This window comes from Saimiri boliviensis, chromosome 5, assembly GCF_048565385.1.
Source record: "Saimiri boliviensis isolate mSaiBol1 chromosome 5, mSaiBol1.pri, whole genome shotgun sequence".
Lineage (NCBI taxonomy): Eukaryota > Metazoa > Chordata > Mammalia > Primates > Cebidae > Saimiri > Saimiri boliviensis.
This window is the reverse complement of record NC_133453.1, coordinates 138,331,043-138,339,135: the sequence shown is the minus strand read 5'-3', so window position 1 is coordinate 138,339,135 and position 8,093 is coordinate 138,331,043.

Here is an 8,093-nt window from a genome sequence, read left to right as displayed (position 1 = left end):
GCTTTGTAGGATATTAATATAGCTATTACACTTATTTTTAGTTCTAGCATGGTATATTTCTTTCATTCCTTTATTTTTTAAAAAGACTTCATTTTTAAAGAGCAGTTTTAGGTTCACAGCAAAACTGAGAAAAAAGCACAGAGCATTCACACAGGCATAGACCCTCCCAGAATATCAACACCCTCCACAACAGTGGCATATGTGCTACAACTGATGAGCCTACATTGATGCATCATTATACATTCTATGAATTTGGACAAATGTATAATGTATACAGTTAGAGTATCATACAGAGTAGTTTCAATGCCCTAAAAATTATCTATGCTCTACCTCTTCATCTCTTCCTCTTCCCTAATTCCAGGAAACTACAATCCTTTTACTGTTTCCAAGGTTTTGCTTTTTCCGGAATATCATATAGTTGGAATTATATAGCGTGTAGCTTCTTCAGATTTTCATTTCTATGGTGACAAAAGACGTGGCACATCTTTTTACATGCTTATTTACTATCTAATTTCTTATTTGATGAGGTGTCTGTGAAGGTCTTTGACCTACATTTTAGTCAGGTATTTGTTTCCGTGTTGTTGAGTTTTAAGAGTTCTTTGTATGTTTTGGATTACTTGTGAGAAACACCCTCACTCATCCAAATCCAAAGAATGTACATAGAGGCACGAAGAATAGCAAAAGTGAGACTTTTAATAATGTTCTTGCAAGATCAGGTGTCTGGTGGGCATGCACATCCAGGGCAGTCACAACAGATAATTTATCTCCTAGCATACAAGTCCCTCCCCCAGTTCCTCATTGGGCGAGTACTGTGGGGTTACAATCTTCCTGGACATCACCTGTTTTATTATTCCCCTAATAAGATTATACCCCGTCCTTTTCTCCACTTAAGTTTTGATTTCCCAATAACGAAATTTTCTTCGCTTTTACTGGCTGACCCCTCCTCTATATTCTGTTCACTTATTGTGACTTTCTAGGTACATGAGCCAAGCAGTTTGTTACATTTGCAGGCTGGCTGACAGTACTTAAGATTTATCATGCCTTGAAAGTGGACCACTTACAATGTTTTCTCACATTACTGTTCTTTAATCAGATTTGTCTTTTGCAAGTATTTTATCCCAGTCTATGGCTTATCTTCTCATTCTCTTGTCAATGTCTTCTGAAGAGCAGATATCTCTAATTTTAATGAAATCCAGCTTAACAACATTTTGTCACGGATTGTTTCTTTGATGTCCTGGGTACCCAAAAGGTTTTCTCTGAACCAAAGGTCATTTTCATTTTCTCTCATGGTGTCATCTAGGTGTTTGATAATTTTGCATTCTAAATATAGTTCTGTGGATTATCTTGAGTTAATTTTTGTTAAGGGTATTAGGTCTTTATCTCAATTTTGGGGTTTTTGTTTGTTTTGGGTTGGGTTTTTTTTTTTCTGAGCATTTGGATGTCCAGTTGTTCTGGAGTCAATTGTTGAAAAAAAACAATCTTTGCTTTGCTTTATTACCTTTGTTTCTTTGTCAGTCATCAGTGGATTACATTTGTGTGAGTCTATTTCTGGCCTCTCTCTTCTGTTCAGTGGATCTATTTTTCTATTCTTTCACCATTACCACAGCGTCTTGATTATTGTAGCTTTAAAGTAAGTCTTGAAGTCAGGTTGTATCAGTCCTCTAAGTTCGTTCTTCTTCTTCAGAATTATGTTGAATATTCTGGGTCTTTTGCCCATCCTTTTTATTTTTAATATGTTTGTATTTTTATAAAGTTAATTTTTTTAGGCAGCATGTAGGTGGCTCCTGCTTTTTTATCCAACTTTACATTTTACTTTTTAACTGTTGTCTTTGACAATTTATATTTAATGTGATTATTGATTTTATTAGGTTTCAATATATCATCTTTCTACCTTTATTTCCTATTTGTCCTCTCTGTTCCTTATTTGTTTCTTCATTTTCTACCTTCTTTGGAATTAGTTTTTTTACGATTCCATTTTGTCTTCTTTTTGATTGATTAGCTCTGCTATTTTAGTCATTTTCTAGAATGTGTCTTGAACTTATCACAATGTACCTTCAAGTGATATTATACACTTTATATTGGTATAGACTCTTTGTAATAATTTTCTATTTCTCACTTCCTAATTTTTGTGCTATTGTTCTATATTTTACTTAATAACAAAACTGAGCAAAGGTAAAGGAAAGAAGAAAGGAAGAAAATCAAGAAAAGAAGCAAGAGAAGAAAGAGAGAAAACAAAATAGAAGTGTAATTCCTTATCTGAATTTCAGAAATACAAGCTCTGAAAAAAACAGAAGAATTTGATGACACAGTTTACAGGGATAACTGACACAATCTGAGTTAGTTTGGTGGCAAAGCCTGACCTAACATGCCATCATGCAAGTTCTAGTCTTCCTTTATCTCTCTCAGTATAATTATTCATATATTTTTCTATAGAATGTTGTGTCAAAAATTAACCTAACGGGCCTGAACCTGCTACTGTTAGAAAGGCCTGCTTACAAGATTAGCCACTGACTGGCAACTGGGAACTTGGATTTTAGGAGGGTCACTACCATTCCTTAAGATATAAGAGTGACTCACTGTCCCTAAACAGTTCATACAAACAATGTGGTTTATGCTGAAAACTTGTTTTTCTTCTGGAAGTCTGGAGTATTGGTAAGTGCTAGGCAGAGTGTATTTATGTGCCTAGTCCCCAGTAAAAACATAGAGTACTGAGTCCCTAATGACCTTTTCTGGCAGACAACACTTCACATCGCTTGCAACAAGTTGTTGCCAGAGAAATTAAGCACATCCTGTGTGACTCCACTGGGAGAGGGCTCTTGGAATCTTATGGCTGGTTTCCTCTGGATTTCACCACATTAACCTGTTTCCCTTTGCTCAATTTTCATTGTATCCTTCTGTGGTAATAAATCATAGCAAGGAATATGAATATATGGTGAGTCTCACGAGTCTTCCTAGGAAATTACCAGATCTGGAAGTGGTCTTGGGGACCGTGAACACAAGACTGAATGTAATTGATTATAGGCTGTTGCTCCAAAACATGCTGGGATTGCTGTATAGCATGTGCTATACAGCACAGTTGTGTATCTTCTCTAAAATCCCCAAATTCTGAATTTCAAAACACATCTAACCTATGATTTTGGATAAATAAATGTGGAACCATGTTTGCAGACAAATAGATGATAGGATGTGAATTGTTGGCCAGGCACGGTGACTCACACCTTTGAGAGGCTGCAGTGAGAAGATTATGAGGTCAAGAGATCAAGACCATACTGGTTAACATGGTGAAAATAAAATACTAAAAATGCTAAAAATTAGCCAGATGTGGTGGCAAGCACCTGTAATCCCAGCTACTTGTGAGGCTGAGGCAGGAGAATCACTTGAACCCAGGAGGTGGATGTCACAGTGAGCCGAGATTGAGCCATTGCATTCTAGCCTGGGCGACAGTGTGAGACTCCGGTTCAAAAAAGAAAGAAAGAAAGAGAGAATGTGAATTGTTTGCAGAAATAATGAGTAGAGGGTTTTCATTGAATACTGATCCTTTCCAGGTCGGATAAAGAATGACACTTTAGATCAGGATGATGATGATAAAGATGATAGTAGTGGTAACAATAATTATAATAATAATAGTAATAGTCATAATAATAGTTAACATTTCTTCACTTCTCAAGCTTAGTATCAGAAACTATTTACAACCTCCACCACAATTCTTTGAAGTAAATATTAATTTTCATTTTTTGCTGAAAATAAACTGAGGCTCAAAGACGTTTTGCAACTTGCTCAATATCAACAAGGTCACAAGAGCTGGAGACCAGATTCAAACTCAGGTTCATGTAGCTAAATGGGGGAGCCCTGTGCAATGCCACAAGAAGAGAATGCTTTGTAGATCGCCCATTTTTCTATTTTCTATCAGCTCTGTCTCCATTGTGCACAGATTCACTCTGGGATTTTCACTAGTCTGTACCTCAGACTTATTTGCAAAATACCATACAGAACTATCTGCCTCTCTCAGCTAGCACTGCTGCCTGGCAGAAGAAAAGGTGCTTTTGTTTTTCTTCCATGAGCTTTTGTTCCTTTACTGTTTAATCTCTTATATATTGATGATCTTTCATGCAAGTGATCTTGTATTAAACACTTTTTTGAGTGCAGATAAAGACAAACTTTGTTAGTCTCGCTCCGTGTTAAAAGAAACCCAGTCACAGAGGAAAGAAAAAAACATAAGGAAGTCAGGATGGAATCTAGAACTTGGATCTTAAGAAAGACAAGGACTAGGCAGGCCAAAGAGGTGGGTCTGACAATTGATTTATGTGTATGCAGCATGTAGTGAATGTCCAAGGGTCAAAGCTCTCTGAGAAAACTACTTGGAAGGTCATTTGCAGCCAGTAGCAAAATATAACACAAGACATATAGGGTAAGGCTCACAGAAGAAAGAACACTAAAGCAAGAGTCAAGGGGTCTAGGTCCCATCAATATACTTCTGCTTCCTTATGATGCAGCACTGAGCTCACTGCTTAGTTTTAGTGAGCCTCAGTCACCACTGAAAATATAACAAGATGGTTCAAAATTACCCCCAAAGCTCCCTTTAACACAAAATTCTCTGATCCTTCAACATACATCTTCTGAGTGAAAATAGGTGCCACAAGAGTCATGTGATGAAGAAAAGAACTATTCTATCAGTTAAATATTCACATTAAAGAACTATTTCAAGACTAAGTCAGTATCTATGCCCTCACATCCTATCCTAAGACTTGTGTTTACCTTAAAATGTCCTCTCACCTCCATGAGGTTTCAGAGGTTTTTGAGAGAACAATATCAGAGTCATAGTTTTCTAGGGTCCAGCAGGTTCTACATGATTTAATTTTATCTTTATTTTTGGTCAATAAATAATTTTGCCCTTAGTATAAAGAAATGGGGTAATATTTCAACATTTAATATTACATAGCACTTTTTGTTTTATGACTGTACTGGAGATTATACCAAAAGATGCACAAGGAAATACAGTATAGCTGAGAAAGCTGTGTTCTTAGACAAAAAAAAAAAAAAAAAAAAAAAAAGGCTGACTTGGACGCTCACAACACCATTGACTATGTGACATCAGGTGGTAACCTACCTCCCTGGATGACTGTGCTCCTAAGTGAAGTGAGAGTTGAATGGCCATCTCTGCCTTTCTCACTGAGCTATTGAGACAAATGAAGCAGTATGCTACCTGGAACCCACACATAAGTGTAGCCCACTGGGTGGGTCCCAGGAGATTAAATTTACATGGCTTCCATCAAATGCTGCTCCACAAAAAACTTGTGAGAACAGGAATTATCACCACATTCATGTTTCTGCCCAGCAGGTTATATGTTTTAGCCTAATGTTAAACAGCTAAATCCCAGGGAAAAGAGAACAGACAAAAAGGAAAATTTTAGATAGGATGCTAGTAGCTATTCTCTTGGTCTTTCTTGTTAAAAGTTATTATTATCTTTTTATTTAGGAGTAAATGAATATCCACATCAGAACTTCACTATAGAAAACCATTTTATGGCTGTCAATTATGTAATAAAATACGTATAGGTCTTAGTGCCAAATGTGGCCAAATGTGGGTTTGGTCCCCCTTAGTGAATCCTTTCTTTATTTTTTTTTGAGATAGAATCTCACTCTGTCACCCGGGTGGAATGCAGTGGTGCGATCTCGGCTCACTGCAACCTCTGCCTCCTGGGTTCAAGCAATTCTCCTGCCTGAGCCTCCTGAGTAGCTGAGATTATAGGTGTGCACCACCACACCTGTCTAATTTTTTGTATTTTTAGTATGGATGGGGTTTTACCATGTTGGTCAGGCTGGTCTCAAACTCCTGACCTCATGACACAACCCTCGTTGGCCTCCCAAAGTGCTGGGATTGCAGGCGTGAGCCACCTCTCCTGGTCTCCCCTTGGTGATTCTTTTAGCTATCTTTGCACAACTCCTGTTCAAGATCTTCAGCTTAGATATAGATCAGATGTTGCAAACATTTTTATAAGGGGGCAGATAGTAAACATGTTCAGCTTTCCAGATTGTAGTCTCTCACAACTACTCAATATTCCAGGCTAACAAGAAATCACCCATAGGCTATATATAAATTGGCATAGCTGTGTTACAACAAAATTTTATTTGCAAAAATAGTCAACAGATGATTTGTCCACCCGTTATATGCCTGGGTATTTTTATTTGGTAGTGTGCAACTCATCTTATTTTATTTGGGACTTTATCAGGTTTAGCACTTGAAAGTCCAATGTCCCTGAAATCCCTCATTCCAATCTGGGAAGATTGTTTATCATAGACTGTTAGTTTATGTTGGTTTATCATAGACTGTTAGTTTCAAGTTTAACTTGAAACATTAAACACACCAAGCACGATAAGAATCTCCCACTCTCCCTTGAAATTACTTTGGCTAAACTTTTATCTGTCAGCATAAAGTTATACATGACATATATATTCTGTAAACTCTCAAGTGTTACGCACAAACAAGGTAATGGTGCTAGATCACAATTTTCCTTTTCTACATCTGCTTCCATAGAGGGACTTCTCTCTCCCTCTCACAATTTGTCCTGTCTTTAGACAAAGCTACAGACTGAGTGTTGGAAGGTGTCTGAACATCTCAAGAGATTAAAGTCAAGTTATAATAGAATTTTTATTCTTGGACTAATTATTACCATGTTCAAGTGAGCCCCAGAGAGTCCATTGAATTTCAGTTGATAAACCAAAGAGAATCTTTAGAGACTGATGTAGTACAGCAAAGGCAACCTTAAACAGAAAACTAACTGAATGTTTTCTTGGCAGCTTCAGCTAGCTCCTGTGTGGATTTTCAGAATGAAATGTTTGGAATTACTGAAACCATCATCATGTTATTTCTCTACTGTCAGAAAGGCCCCAGCATAGCAGACCTGCAAAGAATAAGAAGTTTGTGGTACTTAGAATCAGAAAACTGGCACCTACCATTGCTACTCACTGTAGCCTTGGACAAATCCCCAAAGCCTTGAGGACTCCATATCTTCATCTTCCAAACAGTAATAACACCAAGCACTTTATAAAGTTGTGATAAGAGTCAAAGATGATGGTCCATGGAATTCGAATTTGCCAGAATACATTCTTGTATAAATGCCTTGGCTTTAGATGATGCCAGAGCCTCTTGTGAGATTGCATATCCAGGGGACCTAACCCTGCCTTGGTGACTCTTAAAAGGCATCCTAAAAATAACTACTTTTTCTGTTAAAAGCTAAAGGATGATTAATGTTTATTTAAATAAAGGAAAAGGGAAAGAGAGGCACAAGTGGGCTTGGAAGATGGAAAAGCCTTTGTAAAGACAGCAATGAGAAAAGCTAACACAAGGAGAGAGAGAGAGAGAGAGAGAGAGAGAGAGAGAGAGAGAGAAGTTCAATGAAGTAAAAGAAATCACATAAACTGGAGAAGAAGGGACCCAAGGGGGAGAATAGAGAGAGTCCTGCCCAGATCATGCAGAAGAGATTTTTAAAAAAGATTCTAATTTTAAAGCAAATTAGATTTCAAATGTTGATATTTGCTGCTTCTTAGCCACTCAATATCCATTTATCTTACTTCCAAAAACTTCTTCCAATACCTTTCTGAGGATGGTTCCTATATCTACATCCATAGACTCTCAGGCCCTGTGCTTCTGATGGCATTGGTTCCACCCCTAGCAACAGGGGAGGATGAGCAGCTTGCACTTTGCTCATTACTGCCCTTGGATCTGGGGAAGAAGGTCTTACCATGCACCCTGTGCTCAGGGGGACTTGCTTTGCCTTTCTTCTAGCACATTCATCTCCACGGTGCAGCGCACCCAATGGGCTAAAGCTGCTGGAGCCCCACTGGGGCCCCCACTTCCTGTTATAGTAGGTGTTCTATATCTAAGTGCCTAGGCTTCCAAAATTACCTACCTAAACATCCTCACCTGCTTACAAGCAATGTAGTGGTCTCTTCCCCCTTCTGAAGGCAGATCCTTCAGCTAGCATGCTTACACTTGGCTCAGGAGTGGGCAAGAGGTGTTTTTCGTGGGTTTGTGGACCAAGCATGGTTGTGAAGGCAGGGTTGTCCACATATGTGCATGTGAGGCCCCTCCT